Source organism: Bombus pyrosoma, linkage group LG4 (genome assembly GCF_014825855.1).
Source record: "Bombus pyrosoma isolate SC7728 linkage group LG4, ASM1482585v1, whole genome shotgun sequence".
Classification (NCBI taxonomy): domain Eukaryota; kingdom Metazoa; phylum Arthropoda; class Insecta; order Hymenoptera; family Apidae; genus Bombus; species Bombus pyrosoma.
In genome coordinates, this window is record NC_057773.1 from 12,127,243 (window position 1) to 12,146,567 (window position 19,325).

A 19,325-nucleotide genomic window follows, 5' to 3' on the forward strand; every position below is an offset into this window, starting at 1 on the left:
GAGAACCACCAAGGGAGCGAGCAGGATACCCGTGGACCAGCCTCTCTTCTCTCTGCACCACCACCGCCCCTTGTCGACGATTCTTGTCAACCGTCACGGGAATTCTCTGACCTGCGCGAGGAGAACCACTGGCTGAGAATTTCGTACGGCAGGATCTGCTTTTTATAGGCAGAGAGAGGGAGAGAGAGAGCTTCTCCGTGTGTTCGTTGGATCTACGCCGTTGTAGGTGTCGATATCGAGCTGGTGGGGCGTATAGAAACTCGAGCACGAGTGTGGGTGTAAACCACGTTTGAACGGTGCACGGTAGGTATACCGCGGTCTCGTAGGACTAGCCAACGCGTTAGTATTTGTAGGATCTCTATGTAAAATACAGGAAAGGGTTTGGTTAAGATAGATCTTATCAGGAGTGGTTGAAGGAGCAGAAAAATAATTGGTCCCAGCAATGACAAACGTGACAGAAGTAGTTCAGAAAACAACCTTCCTGTTGTTAGGCTGGCAACAGATCTGTGATACAAGTGTAATAGAATTTTCAGAGGCGGAGGTCCTAGCCTCGCGGGTCGTTCATCAGTCACCCTCGTTGACGGGGTAACAACAGCGAAGCTTCACGGGTGACGGATAGCAAATTTAAACAACCCTGCGTGCAGTTGTACCACTGTTTCGCTACATAATCTCACAACCCTGTTATCTTGTAACCCCGTTCACGCACACGCGTGTATGTATACGGTCACGCGTACAGAGAGAGAGAGAGAGAGAGAGAGAGAAAGAAAGAGGATACAGAACATTAACGTTAATATCAGCGTGTTGATGTTGCTACGCTCAAGCTGGATAGTAGCTACTCGGTCGGTAGTGGTAGCAGTAGAGCAGGATTTCGCAACGAGGGCTACGGGTATTGGTAATATTCCTAACATACACATAGCGAGAGTTGGTAAGGTTGTACGGTGAGTCGGTTGGGTGGTATTAGTGAAGGAAGTGGAGGTGGTTGTAGAAGCAGTGGAGGTGGATGGCGACGGTGGTGGTGGTGGGTGACGGTAGTGGAGGTGGTGACGGTGGTGGCGGTAGTGGCGGTAGCGGCGGAAGGTAGTTTCTGGGTGGTGGAGGGCGCGGATCGTCATCCGCAAAGTCGTGCGTTCACCCCGTGCCGCGACGACAACAGGGCGTCGTTCGTTCCGGAACGAGCGACGCTGCGTCGAGTTCGCTGGGGGTCCCGTCGCGAACTTTCCTGTCCTGAATGAAGCTCCGTATCCTCTCGGGCCGTCGTACCAGTGGCCGGTGGTATCGTTGAACGTTGTGGTGCGCGCGCGCTACGAGACAAGGGGACCGTGTGCTGGTGGAGTTCCGTTCGCTTCAGTGTCGAGGACGAGGGGCAAATTCCGGGTCGCTGCAGTTCGTCGAAGTGACGCGTGCACGCGAACAGCTCAGTCACATCGCGGCCACCCGTAACACTTGGCAAGGAAGGACCGCAGGTGGCGGACGTGTACGATCCTTTCTCTGTGGAACACGTGGTCGAGCGCGGCGAGTCTTCGTGCGACACACGAGGCAGCGCTAGTCTGTCCTCGAAATTTGAGGTTAGGTGTCCATGTGGCACGGTCGATCGACGCTCCTCTAAGAACGTCCTTGAGAGAAGGACGTCGATTCCTATCGCTGTAGAAGTTGCTACGGGCGCGGACATACGCGGAGTGGGGTGTAAACGGGGGCGAGAGAGGTGTTCACCAACTACAGCTAGGGCTAAAGTGAATCTCGGTTGGGCGGTGGAAGGTTTACGTTCACGAGCTCGCAAGCGAGTATACCGGAGGAGAAAAGATCGTCGGAGGGTCACGAAGCAGAGGGGATCCTCGAGTTCTTTCGATAGTGCAACGTTGCTCGTGGAAAACACTGTCACGTGGATTTGCTCTCGAGACGTAATTAATCGGTGGAGTTTCGCCTTTTATACGTGAGAGCCGTCTATTCGGTGGAGAATCGTTGTGATCGCGAGAATACGTATCGTTGTGTTCGTGTCTCGATCCCAACGTCGATCAGTGCGTCGAACCGAGGGTAAAGATAAATGACGGGTGATGAATGGATGAATCCAAGCGAAACAACGGTATAATCAACCGGTATATTTATAGATAACGAGCTGGCTGGATCGACTCGCTAATTAGCGGTCGATCCGTAGTAAGGATTTCGTGGAAGAAAAGGTGTTGGCGTTTATCGAGAAGATAAAATGCAGTCGCGTTCCATGTGGATGGAATCGTTTTCCGTCGAATGAGAGAAGTCTTGTGTGTTTTCAGTGATAGAGAAAGGCCGAGTTACGACAGTTTCTCAGTGAAGTGTTAAACGCAAGCAGCGTCAGAGTTGTGATCCAGTGAAAACGTTGTTCTGGTGTACATCCAACAGGTTCCAAGATGAGCCCATTGAAACACGTTCGAGAATCGAGGCTGTCCTTCTGATTCGTCGTGGCGTACATCATTTTGGATTATGCTCTGTTGTTCAGCTTTAAACGTCGTGGATTCCCGCCCTATGTCGCTAGGGCGAGCACGTGAATCAACCCTCATAACGAAAATCGATCGGCTCGCTCGCGTACGAAACGTGGCCTGGTAAGTTCTACAAGAGAGAACCCCGACATACAGTTCGACGTGATATTCCTCGTAATATTCCGGCTCAAAGTTTCGCTCCTGCTCGTTCAACGAACGAGCCGAATCATACCGCGAAACAGCGACAAAAAAGGAGAGTAATCTTGGGAGAGTTTCACGGTAAGAGCAGCAAGAATAGTTCGGCCCATCTGAGGGAGGCATCAAAATTTATAGGAGTTCGCGGAAACTTCTTCAGTTCCGAATGAAAGTCTTGGAATCTTTCTTGAGCTGCAACCGGAAGACTAGCCGGTTTCCACAGATTTTTGCACGATAAGAACCAGCTGACTTCTCTTAAAAGAACGATAAGGAGATAAGGGAAGCTTACTCGAACTTGCTGTTCCTTTCGATCATCGGATTTGTTCTTCGGCACTTGGAGGTTCGAATACCATAAAGCCAACCTCGACGCGTTCGTCTATAATTAATCATGGCGTCCCTGAGCGCTCTTTGACTTCTGCAAGTTTCGTCGCCGTTTAGCTTTCCGAACGCGTCGGATGGCTGAAGATCATCAGCATTTCAATGAACTTTGCTCCTGCGCATCTTAAAGCTCGTTATGTAACGGCTTCCGCCGCGGTTTCAGAATTGAAGGCTTTCATTTGGATGTTAATCAACGATGTTAAGCGTTCGAGGGACTGAACGTGCTTCTTCGTTCGCCATATTTTCTTCGTCCTCTCTTTTTCTTCGCGTTAACCGGTAGCGGAAGCTCGACGCTTCTTTTGTACATTCACGAGATGCTAAGAATTTTCCTTTCACCGTGCTTCGAGAGAATTAAATGACACCGAGGTGTCGGCCAAAAGAACCTTTCCATTTTAACGTCTCTGAAAGGTTGAAACGACGCGATTCAAAGGGATCGAATGAAAAACCCTGCAATTGAATTTCCTTCGACGTGGCAAAGAATTTGTACGATTCAACCAAACGGACAAATATATTATATAATCGGTGACTTAACGTTGGAACGTTGTTCCAAAGTTATATATCTAAACCTTTAGACCTGGCTCGAACGACGAGTTTAACGAAACGTTCTTCTTCGCGACTGGCACTCGATGCTAGACTCTCGATATCATGCTCGCGTGCCTGCTCGAACGAGGGTGAGAAAGTTCTTGTTTACGCGGCCACGAAATCACCCCTACAAACATCACCGCGTTCGATTAACTACCCTAAGGTTTAGTGGTATCGACTTACGAATACTTTTCTCAGCTTCGTTTCATTAACCATCGTCTCGATTATGACGATTTCACGATTCATTAGATCGTATCGATTACGACCAACGGTGTAGTTTATCGAGGAATATCCGATTTCGATTACGCCTAACCATATTGCTCGATGGTTATTTGCGGGTAAAAATGGTATTGGGTTATTTGGGCGTGAATTTGTACGCTTCCTGAGCATACAGATAAGTTAAAAGTTTCTTTATGAGAAATTTGTTTAAACTTGATGAGCCTGTGTTGTGCGTAACCATATTTCTTTCAAGAGAACGGGTTTCGAGATGTGCTTGGTGCAATGAAATACTCAAACCTGATGTTGTCCTATAGTTCCAATGATATTGTTAATGATAATGCGATGAATAATTTTTCGACGAAGCTTCGATCATATTCGTAATGATGGAAAGTAAATGGTGGAAAATTTACATAGACATTTACAAAATTTAACTCGAGGAACCTGGATTGTGTGCAATCATATTCGTTTCAGGGGGTTCGAATTTGAAGCGTTCTTAGTGCGATCAGATATAGAAAATTCGTCGTACTTTTATTGATTTATTATTCGATTTCGTTGAATAATATTTCTCAATGATTTTTCGATGGAATTTCAATCGTGGATTGTACAATTGATAGTATTATTCAATGGTAAAGGTGTGCGATATACTTTGAAGTATTTTGTGACATAATTTCATATTTTAACTTTTCATCCATCTCTCTTCCTCGTATGTTTAATGATTTTAAGGCGATTGGAATTTACATACATACATATAAAATTCATTATAACTGAATATACAATATGTGAAATTTTCATTTAATTATATGTTTATTGGATTATATAGTTGTTTCCTTTTAGTTGCATATAGTTGTTATATATAGTATTTAGTTTTATACAGTTGTTCCTAAACTAGGATATCTGATATCATAATTTTAAAAGGAAATGTTAGTGAAAACACGAAGCATAGCGGTATGAAATGTTAATATGTCCGGTAACAAAGTTTATCGCTGTTTGGCGGAACAAATATTGCTGTTAAATATTTCACAATGCACTTTTACTCTAGAACTTTAATGAAAGTGGTAAATATTTCTGAAATGAGGATCATCTAAAACTTTCAGCTGATGTAGTTTGAATAATTCAGGTTTGACGTTTTATGTAGCACTCCACACCAACTACTACATGCACGAAATAAACTATTTCACGATCCATTTTTATATCTTTAAACATTTTTAACGTTAATCCTGTTTGTCTATTCATTCTCATAGAATTAAGTTCGTTACGTTATTATATGACTTCGTTAAATATTATTAAATTTCATTGCAATTATTTATCACAAAACCTAATAAGGCATATAAATTCGCTCATTCTAAATTGCAGAATTATACTATAAAATATTAAACCAAAAGCACAGAATTTCTTCCTGCACCTAATACATCAAACTCAAATTTTTTACCATTTCTATCGATCGAATAAAACAGAAATACACGATAAATAATCAAGATAATCTAAAATTAGTCTCAGTACACTGTCACGGGACGAGGCAGCAAATAACGAATACTGCGTTTATAACAAACTTGTAAAGCCGCGTATCGGTAGATCGGGGTAGCCGCAATCGTATTCAAGTGGCTCCCAAAACGTTCATGCAAAATGGCTCATTTGCATAGGGAATCTACACGATCGAACTGTGTCTGGACAATTATTATCGAATAAACGTTTACACCCATCGAGATATTCTCGATGTATGTATACTGCCATGTCCATAAGTCACCGGATACTTGAAGCAGAGTGTAGAATATCCGTACCTTTGACATTATACAAATATTAACATTTGACGCGAACGCCAACTTCGTTTCACAATATGAATCGTTTCATGGCATAAAATCGCGCAGATTCTAATGCAACTGAGTAATCTATGGTTTGATTATGGATTTTTATCCCATTTACAGGAAATTGCAAAATTATACAGAGTGCGCGTAGTATGAAGAAATACAATCCAAAGTGCAGTGCTTTCCAGAATACTTAACAAGAAGGGAAAACAATTTTCAACCAAGCTTCTATCTTCTGTATTGTGTTATCGAAAATATAAATTTGTAAAAAAAGCCGCAGTATTCTAATTAATAAACAACGGAATCAATTCAAAAGTTAATAAGATTTATTTAAATTCTAGCAATTATTTTGTTCAAAATAAGGACAAGTCCGGTGACTTCCGGTGGACGAGATTATGGGCGAATTGCACCTCTGTAGATTCAAAATTCCCTGTAGATTCGCGAAATCGTTGCTCGTAGAGATTTCACGTGTATCTTGCAGGACGGGCTCGTACCGATTCGTCGATCCCAATAATCGAGAACAAAAAGCGACATCCGTGTTCCTAATTAAAGCCGTGCACGGCTCAAAGATGTCATCGACGAAACTGATTAGCCGTAATTGGGGTTCGAAGCCTCGGGGCGAGCACGACCCTCCTGTTTTGACAGTCCGTATTGGTAGTCGACATCGGATGACCCGCTGCACCAGCAGCGTACACAGGTGGTCGCTGGATTACCCTCTGCATCGTACGTGAAACGCGCTGATAAAAGTGGAGAATTGAAATTCGTCGGATTCATCCGTCCACGGATTATGCTGGCCAGCAAATTTTACTCTCCTCTGTCTTCTTTTTATGTTTTTCCCTTTCCCCTTCTCTTTTTTAACACAGTAAGTGCCAACATTGCGATAACGCATTCTATCTGCAATTTTTTTAGACCAATTTATATCCTAGAGTCCTGTTTTCTAATATTGTAGACACAATTATAAACACTTTTTATAAATATTATACTACAGAATATCGGCACGGATTCATTACAACGATATCTGAAAAAGAATATCAAACGATCCGGATTGTGACCGCAGTTTCTTTCACAACGATCGAAGTTTGTGATACCCCTCGATTAACGGCCATTTTATTAAAATGTCAAACTTTTAAAGGAACTCTGTCTTAAAATTGCTTAAAACCTTAGAATTTAAAAAAAAATGTTATCCTAATATCTTTTGTTTATTCGACCATTCGCGGAGAGACGCGATCGCGAGAAAACACGTCAACGGGAGTCGTAAATTCCCGTTACGATTAGATAATGAACGCCACGAAATGATCGATCCTTTTATTTCTATTACGATAATAGGGGCGGTTCAAATGAGTTTGCACTGATTTAACACATATAAATTAATGTTTATTCCAACAACTTATTGACTAAAGAGATATAAATTGATAAGGTATAATCGAGTTTCGATTGATAGCCAAAGTTACAACATGTAGTACACGACGTATGCTTAGATGATGACGGTTTAAAGAATGCATAAAGACTGACTTTCTGTGAAGATGATGCAGCGGAGGAAGCTTGCGATGGGTGGGTCTAACGCGTGGGACCATCGGATTCGTTGATGACAATTTTAGTTAGGAAAGTGAGGGCAGTAGACATTGCTTCTGATTGGATAAAAGAAGGTTGGTGGACTAGGAAGGGTCTTAGCCGCCCTCGATAGACAGTTGCTAGTGTGAAGTATCGAAAAATTAACTTTCCTGCAGTAAACAATAAACTTTAGAAACGATTGAGTAAAGAGATGTTTGTTCGGTCTGAAGGTCCTTAGCTAGAAACTGCGTGAGATTTATGATAGGTCCTTAAGACTATCGAGGATAGGTAAGGATGTGCGGAAATCTGGTTGCCATCGTGTCCGCGGTGTGTGGCCTGGTCTAGGTAAAGTGTCGCCAGACGTAACACCTTTACTGATAAATCCAATGCTAAATTGTAATTGTCAGAAATAGCACGTCACTGTTTTATCGTAAACCGTATCTAATAGTACAATCTGATGGGGAAAAATATGAGAACTAGAGAGAGGCTTAAAAGAATATCCTAAAACCGTTATTGAAAATCAATTCCAAATTTCTTTGAAAAACACCATAATAGTCACTGTCACGTCGTGAATTACGCCTGACACACAAACCCTAACGGAAAGGATCGAAGGTACGATCATAGTTCCCGTGGAATTTATTCGGAATTGCGACGTAATCGAACTCTGGTTCTAATTATCATCTAGCAGCGTGTGTCAGAGTGAAAATCGAGGAACAACGTGTATCTATGTAGGTGTACGATGGAACAAAACCCGCGTTCATCGTCGTAATCGGGAAATATGTGGATCAGTGGTGCATCGAGAGCGGCGAGAGCCAGCGGAGGAAGATTAATGAAAAACTTAAAGGTGAAGAAACCGAGTGGAGGGTTCAATCGTGACGGAACGTGATAAAAGAATAAATAAAAAGGTGTACGTGAAAGTGTGTTAAGGACAATCGTGATCGCTATTCGTTTTGTCCCCTTTCGAGAATTATAAGTGGCTCCCGGCCATTGGAATGCTTCGGCTCGTTGCCGCGGCTCGATACTCTGTCGTCGTCATTCATCATCGGCTGTAATTACGCGATTTGCATCGAAATGGAAATCACGTCCGACTTTAATGGCATGTTAAGGGCAATAGATCGGGAGCGTCATATGGACTTTTAGAAATCTGCTGAGCGCACCGATAACGTTTGCGTTTGCCGCATTTCCTGGCATGAAATATCGTCAAACGTTGTTTTTTATATATTTCTTATATATTTTGATGGAAGAATCGTTTTTACGATTTAAATAGAGCGCTCTGTTCCTCGTTTAATGTTTTACAATCAAAGTTTCGTTTCCTTTTTAAAGGAAACAAATTGTAGTTCGTTAGGATATTCTCCGTTTCGTCCTGTCACAAATCATCTTATTTGCTAAAATTTAAAGACCGATACATAAAAATTCATAAATAAGTGATTTTCGACATTAACATTGAAACTATCAAACCTATCAGAATGATAATACGTTACCTTCGCAATGAATAAATTAATGAGAACGTGCAAGTGCTTCTAATTAAATTAATGCTAACTTTTATTGACTCAGAAACACAAGCGCACAAAATCATTTATTTTCATCGTCTCCTATAACATATTCAGGTATACACTGCAAATCGGAAATGAATATGTACCTAAATATATATATAACTTCCATATCACGTGACGTTAAATTAATTTGGCGTTAAAAAAGCGAGATAACGGGGAATACAGAAAGAAGAACAGGGCAAGGGAAAAGAAAGAAATGATTAAAAGTTATTAAATCATCTGTAAAACTATGGTACAGTCTTCTTTGTGCTGTCTGAAAAGGCTGCGATAGAGCAGAATAAACGAGTCAGTTTTATAATAATTGTATTAATTAAAATCAATTTAAATAACGAGCCCTATGCAAGTAGTGGAAAGACTGGATTTAATTCAACGTTTAATTAACACAAGATACTATGGTATCTCAAGTTGCTCGAATGAAACGCTACGCGAAACTTTCAAACATTTAACAACGAAGAAATCATAATGACAAGCTTCGAGAAGTTACTAGCGTGTTGTTTCAATCTGGCGAGGAAATCGAAGTCGCGGGGTTGGAGACTACGAGAAAACGTGTCGACCAAGTCATTCTGATTAATCGCCGATTCTAATGTCTCAATTTATGCCGCAATCAAGGTAATTTGACGTTTAATCAAAGCAGCTGTATCGTGAATCTACGACGCGAAGTAATGAATAGCAAATCGTAAACGTCGATCGGAAGATTTATTATGATGATTACGTATACGATGGAAATTTAAAGACCCAGCGTGTAATCACGATTATGTTGAGTTCGTGTTAACTCTTTCGTATCTAAATCATTCCTCTAAGAAACGTTTAATTGCATACAGTTATCGTATAAGTCTGACGAAAAGAGAAAATTGAAAAAATTGTTGAAAGGAATACTGAACTGACTGTACACACGCGGAGAGTATAAATAATTTTAAGGAGTGAAGCTTTACAGTATAGGTTTACAATATAAACATTAAGTAAATCATTGACTGTAAATAGAATTTGTTAGCTGAAAAGAGTTAGCGAAGAGTTAGATTAGCTACATCGAATTGGACTCGACAGTGTATTTCATATTATTCCTGTTACTTTCAACATGCAAAATAGATTCATTTGTTCAACAACTTAATTCAATAGAGGAGATATATCAACGATATGTTAGTTACGAAAACGTATAACTATAATCAAACAACCCTTGAATATAATATTGAATATGGTTCTGATTGTAAAGGGGTAATTGCGATGAAAAACGATTATGAAAAACAAATCGTAAATCGATGTGAAAATAATACGATGCATATAGGAATAATTGGAAAATTTTCAAAAGATATTCCAAGCGATAAACAAAAGAAAATCACAGCTAACTCGAATCGGAGATATATTTGTAAATAAATTTTTAACTAAAGCAACGATCGGTTATTAAAGATCAATATTGTTCCGAAACTTGCGTATACGGTACTGCACCGATTTTCATTGTTCCTGTCTAATATAACGTTGAATTTGATCGATTTTAGTGGAATCAAGTGCAGCAAGTGTGAATAATGAAAAAGTTGATCGATTCACTTACCATTTTCGAAGAATATTATGCTGAACCATCGAGGAAGATTAAAACGTACCTTGGTCTTCTTAGATCCATGATTTTCTTCTGAAACAGATCAAAAATGTATTTATATTAGAATGCACGTTTGTTCGTTACTATTTACAAACTTTCTATAAATTGTCAAATATTCACGCAGATTCAATGGATCTAAAAGAAATGCAAATCTTGCGTAAATATAAAATTCATTATGAATAATGACATTTTTAAAAGGACTTTATTAACGAAGCATGTAAAAAGTGTGGATCGCTTAGAGGGACTAAAGCAATTTCCATATCTTAAACACGAAACTGGCGAAAAAGCTCTCGTACGTGTCTTACGAACCTTTTAGTGGTATATAAAATCCGCATGAAGCATTACCTAAGGCATAAACACGAAGGAGAAAGAAAGGAAGAGGTCGATTACTATTATGTTGTTTTTATATGAACATACATATGTCGTGAATAAAGAATTAATGACACGATTTTCAAGCGCCGTGAGGAAGATATGTGCAAATGAATTTTTTCAAGGCTATACCAATCCACGTGGTATTTTTTCCTTTCACTAAAGCAACATCGGTCATATTATCATTGCGTATTATCATTATACATTTCAGCTATAAGATAAATAGAAAGTAGAAATGTTTAAGACGATGTTTTAGTCGAATCTTACCGAAATATCATGCAATACTTTCTCTATTTCTCCGTAAGATGCAGATATCGTCACAGCCAACTCTCCAAATTTCTACCTTTTCGTTAATTATACAAAGTTAGTCTTCTAGAATTTCTACAAAAGATATCTACGTTTAGAATTCCTATAAAATTGCCAACGAAAAATTTGATCATTTTTATCAACCCTTGTATCAACTCACCAAGGTTACAGAAATCATAAAGTTCTTAATACTTTCATTTTTGAACGACCGCTGAAACTGGTGTCAATATTTTACTTAACTAGCGTTAGGAATAAGATGGCGAAACAAATAATTCAGACGTTCTCAGACTTAATGTAGATGCATTAACGCTGACACAGTTTGTCGTGTAACGATATCAGTAGCGATATCAACGTACGATCGAGCGGAAATACGAGCATGCGACGAAGCATCGCACGCGAACCGCTCGTTAAACGCACTGTGGAAAGCGATTTCGCAAATTTTTCAGCTGACCGCGGAGGAAAATCTTCAATCGTAAAAGCTTCGCAGTGGATCTGCCAGGTTAAATCTTTAATGTGCGATCCCCGGTACATTGCTAGAGCTTGCTCTGCCGACGGCATAAGCGGCTACTCAGTTTATCGAGGCGAGATCTTAATGAATTCCTACGTTCGGATTATCTTAACGGAATTTCTGCGCTCAATGTCGCTAGTAAAATGTGATTTGTTGCATGAAAGACGCAACGTTCTACCCTCGGGGATATCTTTATGGCTTAGGGAAATAGTTAAGGTGGTAATATTCGTTGTTTTTTTTTTTTACGAAATTTAGGTAAGAATTGATTAAATATTTCTTTTATACGATCGATTTATTTCAAGATGAAAGATGTAATTATTTCGAATATTATTGGATCATATCGATAGAAATACCGTCTACACTGCCGGACAGATGGAAACCAATATCTTCGTACGATAACGCAGGATCTCATATATTAAAGACGATCATCGAAAGAACCTCAGGGATGGAAATATGAAATTTTGTCGTACCATTTCTCTTTTCGATCTCGTACTCGTGGATTCCAATGTTAGAAGAATTTGTTGATCCTAAGGATTTCGATAACTTTTATAAATCGTAAATCATTAAATAAAGCGTATACAGATATTTAGAAAATATTTACACATACCCTTTATTCCCTAACGAGGTGTTCTCCTATGAGATTCTATATTTCATTTTTATATTATCAAATATTTTTAGTCATGCTAAAGTACTACTAAACGATACAAAATCCAATATACTCGAATCTAATTAATCAGTAAATGAGTAGCTTGATAATAAACACCATGGAGTGCAAATACTTTCTGAAATTACGTTTCGATTCTATACACACTTCGAAGAAACTACACCTGAATTTAAAATATGACTCCAGAAAATGACATTTTATATATACCAACTTAATGTAAAGCACGTTCTACTCGGAAAAGCAAGAATGCGGCACGATTCGAAGCAAGACCAAAGTAAAACGGGCCAATAAATAAAAGCTGTTTGCTGCTGGTTGAAATAACGAGCAGCCGCACCCACCCTGTATCACCCAAAAATCTATTACTTTTGCGAGTCTCGTTCCAGGCGAGACCAACGTCCATTAAAAACTTCCGTATTAAATCGTTGACAATAGGAAAATTTGCGTGTTATAACGGCCAACCTCTGACTTGCAGTTGCGCGATTAAGTTGGATCGGTTAATCGAGCAGAACATTCGTTGCGACTGCGATGGTGGCTAGCGTGATGAATGCCCTCACTGAGTTCGACAGTGGTTCGACAGCAGACGTTCACCGAGCGATTTGACGCGTGTACAACGTAACGTATGACGAGGTTTGCATGTTACAATGATGTTTACACGGTGGCAAGTCAGTTTACAGCGAAATGTCTAGAAGCAGCATGTGGCTAATCCGATTATATTGCTATACTCCTTTAAACACGGCTGTCGTCATTAGACGACGAAACGAAGATCTCGTAAGATACGACCGTTGTTAATTAACGATATTAAGATTTTAATTGAGTTTAAAACGCGAGAATAATCGCTCACCGATGACTCCATTCGAAACTTATATGAAGACTGCACAGAAAAAAAACGTGATAAGGCACATTCTCAATTTTCTCTATAGGAAATTAATTTTTATATAACAATCCACCTTATACGTTATTCGTTGCAATTTTCAAAATTCAAGTCTACAGGTATATTGCTGTATTATCAAAATTGTCATCTTTTTTTCTTTTTTAATGAAAAATGCATTTGGCGCAAGAACGAGGACTATTGCGAGGAAGGACGACATCATTGAACAAAACCCGAAAGAAGAGAAACCTTGCTGTACTCGTGAAGCTCTTTGCGGACCCGTAGGTCATACGAGTGGATCGATACTTTGTGATTGATCCTCGCTTTTTCTAGGCTAGTGGCCTCTACAGGCGAGGGTCGCGTGATAGCTTTTCCTAAAAGATACGACGAATTATCCTAAAGGGAACATGACGTGATCGAACTTGATCCTACTCCCTTATTTATGGATGGTTTATCCTTGGAGTAGAAACTGCTTTTTATTCTGTTTGGTGGCAGACTCTCGTTGAGAAGGATTACACAGGATATATGCTGCTCTTATTAGAACTTTAATATTTTTCGTACAGTATGACGTTTGAATTATATTCTTTGTTTAATAATACGAATATCGAATCATAAAATTCGGAAGAACAATAAAGATAAAGTTATATCCACGAAAGGAAAATATTCTCCGTTTCGATGATGTATTAAATGAATCGAGGTAAAAAGATATTGAACGTGTAAGTACAAGTAACTTGTTTTCAACGAATTCAACAGGAGTTCGAAAGCCACAATGGCTATCGACGTAGAAAACGAAGTTGGGAATTTTCAGTGCCAATTAAGAAGTTCAAGAACGGTGATCTTAATCTCTAAGATAGGAACTGAAGGCAAGAGACCTTTATTGAATTGAAAATGGTGGATTTCATTGCTGAAATTGAATCAAGAATTATTAAAAAAAGATTAATCACCTGGTTTACTTAATTGAAGATCTAAGAAATATTTTAGAGAGCCGATGTCATCTTGTACTATTTCAAACAACTTGAAAAAAGATAATACGTACTTATAAATCTTTGACAGGTTCTAATTTATATTTGTATTTATAGTATTATAGCATTTTAATCGTACTATAAGATACTATTAGAATATACAGAGTTAAAATATTATTTGTTGTTTAATTTTATCTCATTCGGTGAAAGCAAAAAAAAAAAAAAGGGGAGAGAAAAGATTAAAAAAAGTAATTAAATACAATACTTCAAAGTACAGATAAAATAGTACACAAATCTTTAATGTGCCAATAAAATAATTCGAATAAAAAATAACAACTATATGGACCTTTTTCGAAATATCGAACGCTGAAACGCCGAACGTATTTCGCTTCGCTTTTCCGTACCTTTTCGTTTCTTTACGTCATAAGTGATTAATTTTTATCGCTCGAAACTAAGTTATAATCGAGAATGATCGGGGCAAGAACGATCGGCAAACAATACACGATGATCGATAAGAGAACGTCTGGGATATAGAGCCAACAGCTCCATTTCAGGAATCAACAAACTTCAATTCAACTTCCATCCGTTATCTCGTTATCGACTTCTCAATTAAGTCTCCAATGAACAGTTTTCTTGATTTCGTAGAAAAACAGGTCCGTCGCGAGATTCTCTTTGACGTCTCTTCTTGTTATCTATCAACTTTCCGAGAGAGAAAGAGGAAAGACGGAGAGAACGTCTTTTTATTAAGATACCATCGCATTACAAAGTAGTTCTTAGAGAATGCTCGAATAAATGAAGACATAACGGCTTCCAATTTATGCGCTAAACTTGCAAAACTTCATTTCGCTACGGTTAAGCGAGTTGCAGCTTTCTGCAAACAACGAGGACAACGTTAAACATCTTAGACTGCCAACACATTGCCTTCGATTAACGTTAACGTACGCTAGATTGGTATCGATTTATGGCAGACAGAAACTTGGAAACTCTGGTAAATTATTCGATTGACCGACGTTTAACTAGTATGGTAAAAGGAGCACACGATTATTGCGCGCAAATTGATCTGTAATTGCATCTTGACAAGAAGAAATAGAGAGAAAGGGAGGAATTACATGTTGATAACTAAATATCGTCAATGTCAATGCGCGACTTGTAAATGTTCGTCGAACCAGTGATAGATGTTCGTTCAATCAATTTGCACAGCGGGCCCGATTTAGCGAATTCGGAAGTAAAGTTTGATGAGTTTCGATTTTATTTTAACTGCAATGAAATTTTAATTATTCTCGAAACGAATAACTACCGGGCTTTGATTTTCTCGTCGAACATTTCGATACGAAAGTTAAATCGTGAAACTGACGACGATAAATCAAACGCACGAGAGTGATAGGATTTTGTTGAGCGAGCGAGGAGTGTTTGGAATAGAACGATAGATGTGCGACTGAAGGATATTTGGTGTAGGGTGTTAGACAGGTGTGACTGAAGAGTATTTGAACAGAATGCTTGAGATTATCGTGGGATACCATCAAAAGCTCCCCGTCCATGTCTTTTCGCAACGGTTGCACTCAGTGAGAGAGACAGAGAAATAGAAAAAGAGGAAGAAATATGCGCGCGAGGATAATTATAAATAGAAAAGAGGATAAAAGAGGGAGTAAAAATATATGTTTGGTTAATTATTGTTATGTTGTTATTATTATTATTATTTATAGTATATTCGTTGTTATTTTATTTAGCGATCTGTTCGTAATCAAACATTGCAACAAATGTATTATGTCGAAAGTTGACAAGATGGAATTAAATAATTATTATTTAATCTGTGATTATTCAAAATGCCAATGACATCGATGATCTTTGTTTCTAAATACGCCGTATACTCACTGCAATATTTAATAAAATATATTTCTTCACAATTTGTGCGAATCGATATATCAGATTAACTGTGTAATGGAAGAATAAAAGATTTCCACTTCGCAAATATCATAGCAGCGTTATTGAAAAAAAATTGAAAAAAGTGGGTTGGATTAAATTGCTGATCAGATAACACGAAATCGATATATATATTAACTACCGATAAAACATACTAGCCTCTATTTCAAATACGTAAACCAATTTAAATGATTAAAGATTACAGAGAAATAATATTTGTTTATACGTAAACTGTCATAAGTCCACAGCTATGTAATTCGTTCTCAAATGTCACTTGCAATATTGCAATTTTGAAAAAAACTACACATCCAATAGCGAACGATACAAGGAATCGTGTGACACTTTTATTACAATTCGATGCGTCGTTCTATCGTTATCTGACCAGCAAGTTCCTGAATATACTGCGAGACTACTGCTCGAACGATACAATATTTTAAAGAAATGTAAATGTAAAGTTTGTAAATCACGCCGAAGTTACTGAATACCTACGAATCAATAACGTCGTTGATTCATGTAGCTCTTGGGGTACCTTTGTTTCAAAAAGAACAATCACTCGAAGGAACAAATTCTCCATTAATTGAAATCTCGTAATTAGTCACTTTACGTTCGATTCTCTAATTGCTGGAATCAGAGAGTAAATTATCGCGAAAAAGAAATTTTTATTTCTCCGATTATCCTATTACTGCCGAGAATGCTTTCAATTGCTGTCTTCGTTAAATCTGTCCTTTCTACTCAAATATCGGGGATAAAACCTATAAAGGGATTATTGGTGGAAGAAGTAGCCTAACAAACCAGAACAGAACCGATGACACGATAAACGATTAATTCATGGACAGGACAATTTGTTGGAATGAAGTCTGGTCGGGACTGCATGAGAGGTTGTCACGTACAGACGGCGTGGTGGATTACAATGTCGAGCACGCGATATGTAACGGAGAAAGTGGGAAATCGAAATTTATGCCGTCGAGTTAGACAAGAGAGAGGTCGATCCCTTTATCGGCGGTTTGTGTGCCCGATTAATGGCATCGAATTGCGGTTTACCATGAATTATTGCTTTATTAAGAAGAACCGAACAAAATGACGGACATTTTCATGACGAAGTACTCTAACAAAAACGAAAATATGCAGTTTAAATGTAGATAATCATTAACATTGTGCCGCATTGCAAAAAAGTAATATTCTAGGAAGGTACAAATTATTTCCTATTGTATTATACCTTTAGAGTTACATCGTGATATGCTTCAGATAACGGAAACCTTTCGTCTTTCTGATTCAAATTATGTCACTTTCATTTTTTCAATGTTCTTCATCCAGACAGAACGACTGAAATATAATTGAAAAGAATCTCAGAGAATTTATAAATAACTAGTTACCAATGATTTGTACAATATCGTGACACATAGCTTTTATAATTTTATAAGCTGTACTGTTGACAACTCACTCGAATTATTAATATCTTTCAACTGTTTGTAACAAAATGATTATTGTATATTAGAAACCAGTTAAATGTTTATTTATTTATAAAATTATCTCGATATATAAGTATTTGCAAAATAATGATTTCGAACAATGTCAAACATATCTCGTATATGACGACAGAAAGGGCCGAAGGGAGACTGAACTGTTGAACATGAGAACGAGACCTGCAAACGCGCGAACGTTGCTCGCGAGCCGAACCTACGAACGTGCCAATGTTGCTTGTGAACGTGGTTCGTAAACGTGGCTTGCAAACATACCAATGTGGCTTATGAACGCGCGAACGTGCGGTCGTTGTTTGCGAATGTGTGAACGTGACCTGTGAATGTGCAAACATGGCGAACGTGGCCAGCGAATTTTGATTTTTGTCTCGAATCTTGATTTAAATACCAATCTCTGCGAAGCGTCCGTAAACACTTAATTAGCTATTCTAGTAAGTAAATATAGAACAATATTAATGAACATTGCAATCAAAACGTCGTATCTGTGATTTCAGGGCAAACTAATTCTATTCAATTATTTAAAGGTGAAGTTGAATTAATTTCAACCGATGTTTACCGCATTTTATTCTTTGATGCTCAAACATTCTATCCATTGCCGTATTAAAATTCCACCGAGAAATATTTAATGCTATTTCCTATTATCTATGTTGTCTATATAGTATTTTATGAAAATTCTCTATACAAATTCCAATATCATCGGATCTCGGATAATTTCAGTGAACAATACCAAAAATATGAATATCACGCAGGCTGGAATCAAACTCTAAAACAGTGTCTCTCTATGGAAAATTTTGATTGTAGATATTGCCTGATAATAATCGGACAAAAGCTTAACAATCGAACGTTGGTCATTTTGTAGAAACAACAGCCGATTAAACTTCATTCGCGTCATTTAATATTAATGATTAATTAATGATTAGAAGCAACGCTTAATGAGAGATATGAGTGAAAACAAAACATAATTTTTGTTCCTTGCAAGAATAACAATAGTAGAAATACCAAAACTTTGCTCGAAACTTGAAAGCACATTTCCGGTCAAATAAAACAACAGATTCGTATTAGTAAAATATCTGAAATTACTTGATGCCAATTGACTTGCCTACTAAATTCAAAGGAGAACTTAATAAATTCTCGTGCAATTTCTATTCATATTAAAATCGTATCGATCGTAACGATTTCGATGTAAACGAATCGTTGCTGATGATGTCGCAGCAACGTTAAAATCAAATTTAAAGGATCAGCAGTATAAAAACAAGGGTGGAAAGAATATCTCAAATTAACTAAATAATAATCAAATAAATAAAGGGATTCAAACCCATTCGAATTAACGTGAGTGAGGTTTTAAATCGATGGACAAAATGGAACAGGGTTTTAAATTAATAGACAAAACGGTACAAGGCTTTAAATTGACGGACAAAACGGAACGAGGCTATGGCATTGTATAATTGGTTTTCGGCATTGGTGTATCAGCCGAAAATGAACATCATAATTGCAGGTGTCTGCGGTTCTTACGGCTTACCAGTATTACAGGTGGTTGGCAAATTTCGTGGTGCACGTAACGAGGGGATCAAGACCGTATCTCCCTTTGCAGGCCGCCATTTGCAGTAAGAAGGGTCGGTTTCCGTTTACATTTACTTGAGTCGCCGGAAATTCCAGGTCACGCGTGTGCCGCGCTGTCGGCCTTTGATCGTCGAATCGTGAACAGATAATTCGCCGGCCGAGATTCCAGAAAATCTGCCAACCTATTTCAACAGTTAATGAAAAGACATTTGCACAGCTGGCGACTGCTTTCAATTTGCACAGCCAACCCTTCTCCCTCTCTACTCTCCTATCTTATTCCACTCTCTTTTTTTCTTTTTGATCTACTGAAATAGGTTGAAAGAGAAGAGCGTTGTCCGATTTTCTAGGGTGTTATAATTTAGGTCCGTA

The 19,325-nt window shown here is 38.5% G+C and overlaps 1 protein-coding gene across 3 annotated transcripts in view; it reads left to right on the top strand.

The window, feature by feature from the left end:
• The first annotated feature begins 1,210 nt into the window (after nucleotides 1–1,210).
• The window catches only part of LOC122566773, a 642,331-nt gene continuing 624,216 nt past the window's right edge, over nucleotides 1,211–19,325 (top strand). For all 3 annotated transcript variants that reach the window (XM_043724480.1, XM_043724481.1, XM_043724483.1), the window contains exon 1: nucleotides 1,211–2,573. The gene's annotated coding sequence lies outside the window, so the exon portion shown is untranslated. The remainder of the gene's footprint in view (nucleotides 2,574–19,325) is intronic.